At 42.4% G+C, this 15,565-nt stretch overlaps 1 protein-coding gene across 3 annotated transcripts in view; it reads left to right on the top strand.

Moving 5' to 3' along the window:
• The first annotated feature begins 491 nt into the window (after positions 1-491).
• The window catches only part of ARVCF (ARVCF delta catenin family member), a 1,066,482-nt gene continuing 1,051,408 nt past the window's right edge, over positions 492-15,565 (top strand). The window contains exon 1 of one of the 3 annotated variants that reach the window (XM_073628741.1): positions 492-716. The gene's annotated coding sequence lies outside the window, so the exon portion shown is untranslated. The remainder of the gene's footprint in view (positions 717-15,565) is intronic. The other 2 variants (XM_073628759.1, XM_073628766.1) reach the window with 2 other exon arrangements.

A 15,565-nucleotide genomic window follows, 5' to 3' on the forward strand; every position in this document is an offset into this window, starting at 1 on the left:
TCATCTAGAGGTTAATAAAAAGATGAGTTCTATACAATTCTTGGTAGATGAGGTGGAAGGTCTCCTGCAGACACTAGAAGAAAGAACATTCAATGGCTGCGAGCAGCAAACAGGCTGACATTTGCTCTCTCACATCCCTATAACTATAATCGCACTACACAGGCTCCTCCTCTACTCCTCATCATCATGTATCAGTTCTATCCCTATACACACTGACAGGTCCTCTTTCATTAGGTGTCAGGTCGTTGTGACAGAGAGCCTCCCGACAAGCATCCTAATTCCACCAATCGGTGAAGCGCTGGTTATGATATCCAGCTACAGTAGCCAATCAACCAGCAGGCAGCGTGCACAAGGCAGCATCTGTGGACCCAAGCAGGGTTGCTAGGCAACGGGAGGCTGGCTCAAGTCCTGAGCCACTAGCGGTTGTCCCGGGCGCCTTAGCGACGAGTGGGCGGGGCCTACCGGTGATGTCAAGTTATTAGCGCGCGGTCAAATTCCCTCCTCTTTGATTAGTGATGCCCCTCGGAGCTCCGCCTTTCACCGTCAGCCGGCTGTATCTGTTCGGTGGAGGGGGCGGGTCCGTTCTGGGCGGCGCTGACAGGACAATAACAGCGAACCCCGCGGCCGCCGTGTCCGCTAGCGGATCCCACCTGCCAGTTGTGGTGCCGGCCCGTGTGACACTGACAGGACCCGGGGGGGACGATCCGGCTGTACAGGTAAAGGGGAGATGTGAGTAGTGTGGGCACGGTGTGTGTCATCCTGGGTGATGATGGATCGGAGCCCCCCCCCTCCATCCTCATGTCCTGTGAGTAGTGCTGGCAGCAGGTCTCTGGATTAGAAGAGGATCTGGACAAATCCCACACTCTGATTTCTACAGATTTCAGCAGATCAGCCCCCCAAATATATATAATCACAATAACTCTTACCCCCCCCCCCCAAATATAGATAATCGATATAACTGTACCCCCCATTATAAAGACAATCTTCATCCTCCTTTGTATTTGATGTCATCATTAGCAGGTAATGCTTCATGAGAAGGCAGACATGCTTTGTATTCCTGTAATCCCCTAGTATGTCAGACCTGTGCATACACATGGCCTACACACCACACCTGATCTGCAATAAATATATATATGTGTGTGTGTGTGTCCACAGATAACACCAACCATCACCCATTCAGAATGACACACTTCCTTTCATATGCTGTTCATTCTATGATATATTCTATGATATTATAATGACTGATCTGAGTTGATATTCATTGTGTGTGCCTAGAAATAAAGCGAAATTAAACCCACAGCCGAAAATGTAATATATTGCAGCTTACCAATCGTTAGATGTGGGGGCTGCATTTGTTTTCTTTTTTTTATAAGGCTTTCCCCCTCTGTTTTCCCCCTGGTGATCTGACCAGTAACTCACATCCTGTATTAGAGTGCCCCCACTCTGGATGAAGGAGCACACGGGGCACCCTTGGACCAGCAGCCTTGTTAATCTGAGGGGAAGGACTAGTGTTACTAAACCCACAACAGTAAAATCAGTCTGTATATGCAATAAAGCATGCTTGTTATAGTCGCCATGGAACCTAAGGGGTTAATCGTGCGCATTGTGTAAAAAAGGCCTGTGATCCTGGCTTCTTTGATCCTCCTCTTCTTCCACTGTCCCCAATCCATCTCCTGATAAGACAGAGCCTTTGCAGTCAGTCGGCACATGCTCAGTTTGGTGTGTGTTGCTAGAGAGTTTTTTTTTTTCTTGGGAGGGTGCAAGTGATCATCACTGTCCAGACAGAGGGTCAGGGGTCCTGCAGCCTCATAGGACAGTCAGAGTAGAATGAAAACTCCTCCTACAAGCTTTAAAGGGGTTGTAAACCCTCGTGTTTTTTCTCCTTAATGCATCATATGCATTAAGGTGAAAAAACACCTGGCAGTCACCAGCCCCCCCCATTCTACTTACCTGAGCCCCTTCATCTCTTCAGCAGGGGATGCCCTGTCCTTCTTTCGACGGGGTCCCAGCTCTTGATTGGGTAGATTGATAGCAGCGCAGCCATTGCCCCCCCGCCCCCCCGTTCTACTTACTGAGCTCCTTCATCTCTTCGTCGGGGACGCGCTGTTCCTCTCTCCACGGGGTCCCAGCTCTTGATTGGATAGATTGATAGCAGTGCAGCCATTGGTTCCCGCTGCTGTCGATGAAATCCAATGACGCGAGCACCTGGGGGCAGGGGCCGAGTCCGGCATTCGTGTCTGTGGACGCAAATGCTGGACTCGCGAGCGCGCCCACAAGGTAACGGGTGAGCGCTGCTCCTTGGGGATTATTTGATGCGGAGGGGAGCCGCGAGAGCCGCCGGGGGATCCCAGAAGAGGATGTTCGGAGGCCACTCTGTGCAAAAGGAGCTGCACAGTGGAGGTAAGTATGACATGTTTGTTATTTTAAAAAAATGTAAAATGATCCTTCACAATCACTTTAACCAGACACTGATAGAAGTCACAAACCTGCTATATACTGCTGATGAGAAAAGGTATTTAGCAGTTTATATTTACTAAAATAATTGCATTTCCATGTTCTGTGTAGTGTGGGAGACCAGATATAGTGAATGCAGGGCCCTGGGTTTAGTAACACTTTAAATGTACTAGCAGATTTAGATACACTAACATATTTAATTCAAAATCCAGCTCACACTTTATAATCAGTTACAGCAAACAGTTTTTTTTCTTTTGGGATCAAGTTTTTTTCTTTTGGGATAAAGATTTTACATAAATAAATAAAAGCTGACCATTGTAAGCACCCCTGTCAGTGGCAAATAATTTGTCTCAACCCTGTAACTGCCACATTTGCGGGACAGCTTGTGCTTTTGAAAAACAACAGACTTACTGGCTGGATCACCAGGTAAAAATAAAGAAAGCCTAAAAAAGAAAACGAATGCACATCTGAGGATTGGTAAACTGCAATATGATACATCTTTGCTTTTGGTTTTAATACCAATTGCAGCTCATGCAACCAGGCATGATCGCCTTTACTGGGAACAACAGTAGGGGGGAGATTTATCAAAACTGGAGCAGCTGTGCATGGCAACCAATCAGCTTCTAATTTCAGCTTGATCAGTTAATGGATAAGTTTGCATTTAAAGAAAAAAAAAAAAAAACGCAGACATTTTTTCAGAACCAAATGCACATTTATTATTTATTCCTACAGAAGTATGTAAAAGATTGCACCTGTTATCAGAGAATGGCAGATGCAATGTCAAGATGGTGCAGACACGTCATACAGCTCTCTGCTCATACCTCTGTACAGGCAGACAGTTGCTGTACCCTGCAGGAAGTGCCAATGGACTACAAGTGCACTGATCATTGGGCTCATAGTTCATGGAGAACTACAAGTTCATCTGCCACTGTGGCAGACCGGACTTGTCGTTTATTCATTCACAGGTCCCTGTGAATGAATGACGAGGCTGTGCAGACCCCCACCTGCTGTCATGGGGGGGGGGGGGGGGTTAGGGGGTGAGAGGAGTGCTGGAACATGTAAAATGTTACACCCTAAATACAGGTGTAACACTTTCCAAAGATGAACTTATCCATTAAGCCTTGAAAATGAAAGATAGAAGCGGAGTGTTTGCGGTGCTCCAAGTTTTGTCTCTCTGTGCGGGTACCTGTACAGATGTCTATTCAAATCGCCCTCGAAGTCGGCAAAAGTAATACAGCAACTACTTTTGGGAATCGGCGCAGCTCCTCTCCAATTCGGACGGTGCTATGTGTTCTGTCGGAAAGTGCCCACTATCGAGAAGTGCCCGGGATGTACTGTGCATGCGCCGTACGGAACAGCACAACAGCTGTTGTGACGGCAAGATGGCGCCTGCGCACAATAGCCGACGGAAGAAATTTTTCTGTCAGATTGTGCCTGGCGCTGGCGAGGCGTGTTCATGTCGGTGAGGGGCAGATTTGTGCATGTTGGGGGTGGATTTTTAAATGATGGGCAGTGCTGCAAAACACATATTTTTCTGCTATTCTTCCTGGACGCTTGCGGGGCGTGTTTAGTCAACTGAAGTGCAGATTTTTCTATCTGAAAAATATGTGTTTTGCAGCACTGGCCTTCATTTAAAAATTCGCCCCCATCTTGTACTAATCCACCCCTCACCGACATGAACACACCTCGCCAGCGCCAGGCACAATCTGACAGAAAAATTTCTTCCGTCGGCTATTGTGCGCAGGCGCCGTCTCGCCGTCGCAATAAGCTGTCGTGCTGTTCGGTATGGCGCACGTGCAGTACATCCCGGGCACTTCTCCATAGCGGGCACTATCCAACAGAACACCGACAATTGCCACCGATTTGGCATGTGATTTGACATGTCAAATCGCATGCCAAATTGGCCCAATGTGAACGCGGGCTCCAGTCTTGATAAGTCACCCTCCACAAGTCTGACTTTGGGCTTAATACATGAAAAAAGTCTTGCCTACATACTGTATACGTCCAGCTTTTACATTTGCAACTAAAGCTGACCATAGACCAGTAGAATTTAGAACTTCATTTGAAAAGTTTCATTTTTAGGACGTTTGTTCAATTTTTGAATGGTTAGTGGGGTCAAATCAGTGGTGATTTTTGATTGTAGTGACAAGAAAATTCCAAGGAGCAGGATGACATATTTTTTTTTTTTTCGAATGGACACATTTCTAACAGTGTATGCGGCTTTCGTTTAGGAAATTTAATTCACAACAGAATCAGTTGTTAAAAGCAAACTACATTTCAAAGTAATTTCAAACAACCTTGGTCAAGTCTTTGTTGGCATAATCCAATTTACTGACATGATTTTTGGTATGAATGTTGGTTCAATAATCACCCAGTGTATGACCTCTTCTTATTGGTTAAAATATTCTGTGTAATCCTCATTTGATCCCTTTTAGTGTATGTATTTTTTTTCCTTTTATTGACATGTGAAAAAAGGGCTCGGCATGTTACATTCATCTTTAGATCATCATTATGTTGGTAAAGCGCTGGTATGAGGTCATCAATTCCAGCTGGTGAATAATATTCAGCCATATACTTTTTGTTATGACCATGTGGCTATCTGGAAGAGGATCTCAGGATAACCCAGAGGCTAATATGTCTGGGAATAAACTCAGCAGACCATTGACCAAGAACATATTTACTGTTTAGACATCTGGCAATGACGGCTGTGATTAGGAACGTGTTAGAATGACATGTTGTCATTACATACATCATTGGTCTTATGTCACCAATGAAAACATTGCATTTCATTTAATGATTGTTACTAAAAGGCGAATGGAGAAATGATTAATCAATTGTATACCGTTCTGTGATAAAGGTAATACATGAACATTGCAGAGCCAACAAGGGGCTAGTGTAGGAAATTTGTTCAAGCAGGAAAATCGCTGTCTATAAGTTGAAATACGATTTAACCCCTTGTGCTGAGAAACTTAAAGCTGCTCTTCAGTCATTTTTTTCATCTTTCCATTAGCGGTCTCAAACTGGTGGCCCTCCAGCTGTTGCGAGACTACAAGTCCCATCATGCCTCTGCCTGTGAAAGTCATGCTTTTTACTGCCAGTCTTGCAATGCCTCATGGGACTTGTAGTTTCACAACAGCTGGAGAGCTGCCAGTTTGAGACCCCTGTATTAAATCTTCTGCCCTTGTTGTTTTAACTTTGGATAGTAAAACATTTTTTTTTTTTTGCCAGTAAATCCCTTATACAGCTCACTTCCTGTTTCTTGTCTGGTAAGAAGCCTAGGCTTATGAGATCATCCACAGCTCTCTCTCTCACTCTCGTCAGAGTTTGCCAGGAAGGGAGGGGGAATCAGTCATAAGAGGGCCAATGAGATCTGCAGAGCTGGAGGTGTGCCTCTGTGTGTCTGTGTGAATCCAGGAAGTGAACAGGCAGCAGCTTTAGCTGCCCACAGTTAAAATGGATGAAGCCAGACTTGGTGGTGGGAGATTTCTGCAGCATATTTGGCAAGTACAGAATCACAGTGTATTTAAAAAAATATGCAAAGTGGTTGACGGGAAGCTTCAGAATGGAAAAGATGTTTTTATTACAAATTATATGAGCAGACTGCAGTTCCTCTTAAAAAAACAGAAATGGAAAGTGAAATAAAGACCAGCTGCTGCAGCAATTGTGCCCTCTAGTGCACAATAATCACCAGAAAAACTATAAATAATGAGCAGCTCTATGAGTTGTACACATATATAATCATATATAATCTAGTGCTACTACTTATTGCAAGAAAATGTTAGTGTTACAAAGTATCCACAAACATCAATGAATAAAATATTGAATCCATAAATAAAGTCCAAACAGCCTGTGTACTTTTTGTTAGCGAGTCCCGTGCTCCACCATAACAAGACCAGTGCTCAATAAATATACAATATATCACTTCATGCTCTGAAAATATACTTTCCCCCACAAAAAGGAAATGAAGCCTCCAGAAGACGTCCAATCAGGATAAAATGTGTTGAGGCGTGGTTTACATGCCATGACGTCACTTCCAGTGATGCTACATCCGGTCAGTGTGACGCATGCCGCCTTCCGGAATTCAGGGCAGCGGCGGCCATCTTTTCCTATCCCATGCTGTATATACCAAGTGCGGGTTTATTTAGGTATTTGAACAAGTGAGTGTAATAGCTGCATTTTGTTTTTTTTCTAAAAATTGGATGGTTTTAAGCTATGAGCTTTCTCTACTGGCAATTTTTCTGGAGCGGAGGTGTCTGACAGGAGGAAAAGGCTATCCCCAGTGTGGACGGTGGTACTTATCTGAGGGAAATACCCCAAAGGTGCATGGTGACCTAGCTAGCAATAGTGGGTCAGTGTTATGCAGTGAGTGTCTGTCCATGTGGGGATGGATATTTGGAGCACGTTTGGGGTGGAGCACTTTGTACTTACTGTTTTAAGAGCACGAGCACTGGCTTAAAGAGTTAACATTGTTCACAGTGGGACTATCAGTGGACTTATAAATGAATGCATGGACTTTTCTGTTATTTTATATTTGCACTATTCTGTTAATTAATGTACATATTTAGCAGCACAGTTTTAATTTATGTTAGTTGATCAGTGCTTAATAAACATATACTGAATGTGACCCCTGACCGCCAGGTGCCATGATGGTGCCTCCACACAGACTTGCACTCAGGAAAATGTGTTGACCGCATGATGTTAAGTAGGTCAATATGCCTTTTTTTATGCTTAAGGTCCTTTCCATCAATCAACATCCAAGAGGTCTGTAGATCTTCCACCCCCCCTGCCAAACCGCTCATGTGTGGTGCCTATGCCAGCACCCAGCTTATCTAGTGTAATTTAGCATAGGAAAGATGACCACCACCGCTCTGTGTCACTGGAAGCAGCGTGAGTTTCATCACCAGGAAATGACATTGCATCACCGGAAGTAATGTGCACGACCAGAAGTACCCGCCTTAATGCGCTTCGACCTGCCTGGACGTCCTCAGGAGCTTTGGATACTTTTGTTTATGATATACAGTGGGTAAAAAAAGTCTACACACCCCTGTTAAAATGTCAGTTTTCTGTGATGTAAAAAAATGAGACAAAGATAAATGATTTCAGAACCTTTTCCACCTTTATTGTGACCTTTAAACTGTACAACTTATTTGAAAAACAAACTAAAATCTTTTAGGTGGAGCTAAGTAAAAATAAAAAAACTAAAATAATAAGGTTGCATAAGTGTGCACACCCTTAAACTAATACTTTGTTGAAGCACCTTTTGATTTTATTACAGCACTCAGTCTTTTTGGGTATGAGTCTATCAGCATGGCACATCTTGACTTGGCAATATTTGCCCACTCTTTGCAAAAACAAAAGCCCTCTTCAGATTACCCCAAAGATTTTCAATCGGATTCAGGTCTGGCACTGGCTGGGCCATTCCAAAACTTTAATCTTCTTCTGGTGAAGCCATTCCTTTGTTGATTTGGGTGTATGCTTTGGGTTGTTGTCATGCTGAAAGATGAAGTTCCTCTTCCTGTTCAGCTTTCTAGCAGAAGCCTGAAGGTTTTGTGCCTGCCAATATTGACTAGTATTTGGAACTGTTCCTACTACCTTGACTAAGGACCCTGTTCCAGCTGAAGAAAAGCAGCCCAAAAGCATGATGCTGCCACCACTATGCTTCATTGTGAGTATTGTGTTCTTTTGGTGATGTGCAGTGTAGTTTTTGCACTAAACATATCTTTTGAAATCATGGCCAAAAAGTTTAACCTTGGTTTCATCAGACCATAACACATTTTCCCACATGATTTTGGGAGACTTCATATGTGTTTTTGCAAAATTTAGCCGGGCTTGGATGTTTTTCTTCGTAAGAAAAGGCTTCTGTCTTGCCACTCTACCCTATAGCCCAGACATTTGAAGAATTTGGGAGATTGTTGTCACATGTACCACACAGCCAGTACTTGCCAGATATTTGCCAGATACTTGCCAGATATTCCTGCAGCTCCTTTAATGTTGCTGTAGGCCTCTTGGTTGCCTCCCTGACCAGTTTTCTTCTTGTCTTTTCATCAATTTTGGAGTGACGTTCAGTTCTTGGTATTGTCACTGTTTTGCCATATTTTGGCTGCTCCCTGCCCCTCCACAGCTCAGCGCTTCAGTGAGCATGGAGGAGGCATGATTGACAGTCAGCAGCTCTCTGCTCAGGGAGCTGTGAGAACTGAGCCATCGGCGGTGTTCGATCGCTCGGCTCTCAGTGTAGAGGTGCCGGGGGACAGATACAACATTGGATTGATGCTGCATCCACCTAGGTTAGTATGATGGAGGAACAACCCCCAAACCCAAACTTCTCTTTTAAATTTGTAATTTTGGACTGATGGGTACCCTTAAAGAGGAAGTAAACCCTGCTGGGTTTTACTTCCTCCTTTTTCCCCTGCAAAGTAAAAGCATAATGGGCTAGTGTGTAAGAAAGTTTGTGCCCTTTCTTCAGTGTGCATGCGCCAATGAAGTTGGCGCAAGCGTATATGGTAAATAGCTCCTAAACCATGCAGGTTCAGAAGATGTTTCCAGTACATACAGGTAAGCCTTATTATAGGCTTACCTGTAGGGAAAAATGGTGTGCAAGGGTTTACAACCACTTTAAAGAGACTGTAGCACCTAGTCATTGTCCCTGCAAAAGACATGCCCCAGCCTCCTTATACTCACCTTGTCCCTGTTCCCTTGCAGCGTTCTGTTCCTCTGCCGCTGATTCTGAAATCGGCGCTGATCTGGTGGAGTGATGACACCACTCTCCTGGTCATGTGAGAATGCTTGGGTCTAGTCATTGGCTGCCAGGCCTAGGCACCATTGAAGGGGAGCAGGTCACACCCCCCACCCCCCCAAGGTTGAAAGTGAGGTGTATTCTGGCTGTCTGTAGAGCAGCAAGAAACTGTGAGGTAGCCCAGGTAAGGTAAGTGTAAGGTCTCATTCAGATGTGCTTATCTATTTCATAAGGAGCTTGTTGGCAGCAAGATCCTGTGTTTCTAGTTGTCTGTACAGTGTAGGCATGTAATGTTTGTGTAACGTTTTCATGTGTCCAGAAGTACAGTTCACAAGGACCCTATTGGCCACTGCACCTGCGCTGCTGAATACATTCTATTGGAAGGCCTTGCTGTCTAACATCCTTGGTTGCTGGAACGCCAGCGGTTCCTTTCACCTATTGTTCTTGGTTGCTAGGTTTCATGTCGGACGACGGCGGTCAATAGGCTATATTCTCTCTGTAGGCTTGTAACATATTTACATGTGTACCTTGTAAAAATGCTGATATTTACAGTCTCTGACACAGCCTTGTCCTATTTTTTTCTTTTACGTTGCTGAATACAGTGCAACATTATGGCCCTAGGCACAACTGTGTGAAAGGGCCCATAGACTTATACAGCTGCTTAGAAAACTATATGCTGTACATATTCTGTACATTTGCATTGTTTTCTTTTCCAATATTTTTATTCAGAATACTATTAGCAGATACAATATCAACTTTGTCTTTTCTTTTGTTGAAAATATTGAAACAATTAACAAGTCGTTTATAGGAAGGTTACACAACATATTATTACGGATTCTCATGAAGTTTTCCATTTCCTTGTCCTTAATTTAGGACTACATAATAGAGAACTCAACCAAAATAAAAGAGATATAAAATTTAAACTAAATTAAAACATAGAAAGGAGGAACTATTCTCTAGTAGGCACATAAAGGTACTTCATAAGTAATGTGGGGAGTCACAGGAGGAGGGTCCTCTCTCCCCTACCCCTCCGCTTAGTGTAACCATCTAATTTGGCCCCTAAGTGAGCCCCGGGGCCTCTACTGGCCCATGAGCCCCCTGAGGCTTTTTACGGTTGAAAGGAGAGAGAGAAAAAAGAGAATAAGAGGGTGAAAAGTAGTGGATAGGAAAGAAAGGGAGGTGCACTCTGGCCCTGGAGAGGAAGATTCCTAAACCACTCCCATCTCGTTAAGTAGTTGAAAGATAATTTATCCAGGGATCCCATATTCTTTCAAACAAAGTCATTTTGTCGTTTAAGATTGCCGAAAGGCGTTCATTCACCATAATCTATGACAATTTAGATTTTCGGAAATGAAAGAGAATCGTTGGAGATTTCCAAGACTTAGCTATCGCTATTCTTGCTGCTACAAATATAAAAGCTATGAGTCTCTTCATATGTTTCGGTGCTCCCTCCACTGGGCGTCCCAGCAATGCCTGTAGGGATGACTTGGTGAGGTTCCATTTGCATTGTTTTAATGCTCAGGTGAATGAGCCCCAAGTAGGTGCGGGGGGGGGGGGATCCTTTTGTGCTCTATGAGGGCAAGGCGACAGTGTCTCTTTAGTATTCCATTTGAAATCAGTGGTAAATGTTTCTTGAGTATTTTCTCTTCCAAACATATTTTTTTCTGAGCTAAATGTCATAGATTTTATTTTTGTTCATATATTTTATTTTTGGAACCAAAATGTATATTGTGATCAACTCTCTATTTATTGTATCGACAGAATCATTTTAACTGCTGTGCAGCCTATTATCCCGCTGCTGATGTTGGTATGGGGAGTATTAGCAGTAGCATTTAAGTTGTAGTGTAGCTGTAGCTTTAGCAGGGAGGTGTTATCTGTCAGATAGTATGTCTATGTAACAACAGGAGGACAGAGATGGTAGGACTCAACATGAAGCTTCGCCTTTGTGGATGTCAGAGGTTAGTGAGCACATCTTCTTGTCGCCAAGAAGATAAAAACCTCACGCCGCTTTATTTCTTCTAAATTAGAAGCCTAGCATAAGACCTAGCCCTGTAGTATGCTTACACACTTAGATGAGAAGCAAGAGAATTGTAACAGAAATCTTTTGTTCTGTATAGAGAGCTGGCAATCACTAAAAGAGCATTTGTTATGTTCATTTTTATTTTGTGCATTATTTTATTGCATTATTGTATAGTGTTGCAGATCCAGTCACCTTGACATAATTAGCATGCGTATCAGAGTGACTTCTGTATGTAAGCAATAACGGTTTTGGTAATATTTTTTTATTTTTTATTTAAACAGTGTTTTATTATTTTCTTTATTATTTATGCAAATGATTTATTTTACTAATAAAAATGTAACATGGGGTGTTCCCATTGCACCAGTATCATACCCTGTTTCCCCGAAAATAAGACATAGCGTGATTGTCGGTGATGGCTGCAATATAAGCCCCACCCCCCAAATAAGCCCTAGTTAAAGTCCTTGTAGGTCTTATTTTCAGGGTAGGGCTTATCTTTGGGGAAACAGGGCAGGGCTTATTTGGGGGGTAGGGTTTATATTGCAGCCATCACCGACAATCACGCTAGGTCTTATTTTCGGGGAAACAGGGTAGAACATATTGTTTTTTCTAAACAGATATCTATAACAGCAGTAGCTGTTTGCTTTTAGGTTTTCACTTTGTAATTAAGAGTCATTACAGAGCCATATAGCTCAAGCAAGTAAAAGGATGCATCACTCTCATGATTCAACGGTAAAATATGAGCTTGGGCTACTGAGCTCTGTAAACAAGCACATTTTAAGCAAAACATTTGTATGTAAAGCCAAAACATTTTGTTTTTTAGTAGAGTCAGGAAGGATTAAAATCCTTAAAATCCTTGTTAAATTTGTATTCTTGTCGAAGTCCTCCCCATTTTGTCCTGGTGACCACTGTCACTGAAACAAGAAGTAATGGAAAATCCTTAAAGTGGTATTAAACGCAAAAGAAATCATTTATTATATTGCAGTTTACCGATTCTTTGGATGTGATGGCTGCATTTGTTTTTTTGTTTAGGCTTTCTTTCCTTTGTTTTCACCTGGTGGTCTGGCCAGTAAGTCTGTTTTTTTTTTCCAACAGTTAGAGGGCTGAGATAAAGAATTTACCACTCACAGAGATGCCTACAATGATCAGCATTTTAAATGTAAAACCTATATCCCAAATGGAAAAGAAAACAGTTTGAAATAACTGCTTGTAAAGTGTTAGCTGGAGTTTGGCTTCAGTTTGTTAGTGCCCCTGTGCTCCTTCATCGAGAGTGGAGGCATTCTACCGTGTTTCCCCGAAAATAAGACCTACCCTGAAAATAAGACCGAGCGTTATTTTCCAGGAGGGCTTCATAATAAGCCCCACCCCGAAAATAAACCCTAGTTTAAAATGCTTGTAAAATCCTATAACCCACTCTATTACAGTAGTACACAATGTACAATGTGTGTGTTTCTGTAATATAAATGTGGGGAAGAGAGCTCCGGCGGGTCACAGAAGCGCAGAGCGGTGCTATAACGAAGGTATTTGGCACAATTATATTACAAAAACACACACATTGTACGATATATACTACTGTAATAAAGTGAATTATAGGATTTTACAAGCATTTTAACTCAGTTCCCACTGGGGATTCCTGTCAGGCAGGGAGAGAGAGGGGGAGAGAAGACAGCACATTACATGGTAAGACCTACCCCGAAAATAAGCCCTACTGTGTCTTTTGTTGCCAAAATTAATATAAAATAAGACCCGGGCTTATTTTCGGGGAAACACGGTAATACAGGAGGTGTGTTACAAAACATGAAAACAGAGGGGGAAAAAAAAAAAGAAAATGAAAGCAGCCCCCACATCTAATGATTACTAAGCCGCAATATATTACATTTTCGCTTTAAAGGCCTGTATGGTCACAGCATACACTTTCATTTTGTAATATCAGCATTGTAATACCAATACAAACAATAGTTATACAGTATGTGACAATCCAATATAAACTTACTTGAAAAATATGAGTTCTGCCTGTCTGCTGTCTGTCTTTTCCCTGAACTTACTGGATTCCCTGCATGCTTTGAAGCTTCTCCTCTGCAATTTACTTTTAATTTCTCATATTCATCGAATATCAAATATATAATTTTCTAATATCCCATGGTACCTTGCCGCCTGCAAGCAGTGACCCCTGTACTGACTCCACCTCCTGAAACTCCTCCTCTCAGCACCCCTGTAGTTCAGAAGGCAGGATCTGTGAAATGTGTGACACAGCAGTGCCCATCAACAGGACATAGAGGTGAATATGTACCACAGAATTCAAGGAACTAAATGTGTGGGAAACTTCAGAAAGTACTTTTATAAACTTCAAGATCTTTCAAATTATTACGAGTAGTCTAGAAAAAATTGAAATACAATGTGGAAATGAATGTGTGTATCAGAACAAGAAATGAGAGCATATTTTTCATTGGTTACACCTATAGTATTTTGTTAACAAATATCTAGCAGGAAAATTCTCCTTACTTTGTAGAGATTTTCTTTTACTTCCTATGGCACGAGAAGTAAAGAGAAATCTCAACTTCACACAGACAGCAAAGAAAAAGACTGGAGTTTTACTATTCCCCTACACCAGTGGTCTCCAAACTGTGGCCCAGGGGCCAGATGCAGCCCTTAGCTTGCTTATATTTGGCCCTTGGGGCACTATTTAATTCACTGATACCAGCGATGGAGCATAATCCCCCCACTGACACCAATGAAGCAGCACAATTCCTCCCAATGACACCAGTAATGGGGCACAACTCCTCCTAGTGACACCAACGATGGGGCACAATTCTTCCGAATGACACCAACAATGGGGCCCAATGACATCAATGATGGGGCACAATTCCTCCAAATGACAGCATCAATGGGGTACAATTTCTCTCAATAACATCAACAATGGGGCCCAATGACATCAATGATGGGGCACAATTCCTGCAAATCACAGTATCAGTGGGGCACAATTTCTCTCAATGACACCAACAATGGGGCCCAATGACATCAATGATGGGGCACAATTCCTCACACTGACACCAATGATGGGGTGCAATTACTTCCAATGAAACAAACGATGGGGCATTATTTTTTCCCAGTGATGTCAGGACCTTTTCTACTCCCAATGGCCACAGTCCGGCCCCCCTAATTTCTGAAAGACAGTAATGTCTGAAGACCCCTGCCCTACTCTGTTGAAACAAAACATCAATACTCTTACAAACTATTTTGATTCTTACAAATAAAACATTGGCCCCCCACCATATTCATCAATAAAGACCTTACGAGTCAGCTATCATTATTTGAAAAAAGTTCAGATCTGAAATGTTTTCTTATTCCGATCGTCTGTACAAATTCCGAAGCGCAAAATTCCTACACATGCTCGGAAACAATTCGACACATGCTCGGAAGCATTGAACTTCATTTTCTCCTATGCCATGTCTTGTACCTTTTTGTAAAATGTATTGAAAGTGAAACAAAACATTAATACAATAAAAGGTTAGCCCGGTGAGTGTGATTTAAAGCGGGGTTCCACCCAAATTTTGAACAATATCTGTATGTATTCTCTTCCTTGCCTAGATGCTGACATGCCGTTTAAAAAAAATTAAATCGCCCTAATTACCTTTTATTTTTCTATTTCTCTTTGCACGTCCTGGTTCTCCTCCCGTGGGAGTAGGCGTGTTTCTAGCCTCTCCCAGACTCCTGGGAGCTAGTCTCAGGCTTCCCAGGATGCCACTGAGCATGTGCGGGAACGAGCGGTGAATGCTGGGAGCACAGCATTCACCACATCCAGGAAATAAATGCTTGTGGGCTTCAAATGCCCACAATGAAGATGGAAACCGCCTGCAGTGAATAATATAAGTTATTCTTTCTGACGAAATCTGACACAGGCGGACATATTACACACAATATGTGAGTATGTAATGCTGAGAAGAAAAGTTTGTGAATGAACTCAAAAAAAAAAAACGATAGATAGGTGGACCCCCGCTTTAAGCCTACACCTAAACAACTATGAAATATTTGTATGCAGTATTTTTTACCTGACAAAACTGAAAAAAATGAAGTTTAAAAATTTTAAAAAATACAGAAAACATCTCCTTAAGTAGAAAAATTATGCAATTAAAGAAAAAAAGCTGTTTGTTTGAACATGCCTTATAAACCTGGGTGCATGAATCATCAGTGTATTGAGAATTGTGTGTCTATAAGATTTACACAACCGTTTAGCAAACTGCTTTCTCTCTGCAAAGGTCTGTAGGTGCTAGAACACGTACCAACTTCCAGCAATTCATCGTTTCTCAAACCTTGCTTTTTCAGACAACTAATGAACATATGTGCATACATTTTTATCTGGC

This window comes from Aquarana catesbeiana, linkage group LG01 (genome assembly GCF_042186555.1).
Source record: "Aquarana catesbeiana isolate 2022-GZ linkage group LG01, ASM4218655v1, whole genome shotgun sequence".
In the NCBI taxonomy this organism is placed as follows: Eukaryota; Metazoa; Chordata; class Amphibia; order Anura; family Ranidae; genus Aquarana; species Aquarana catesbeiana.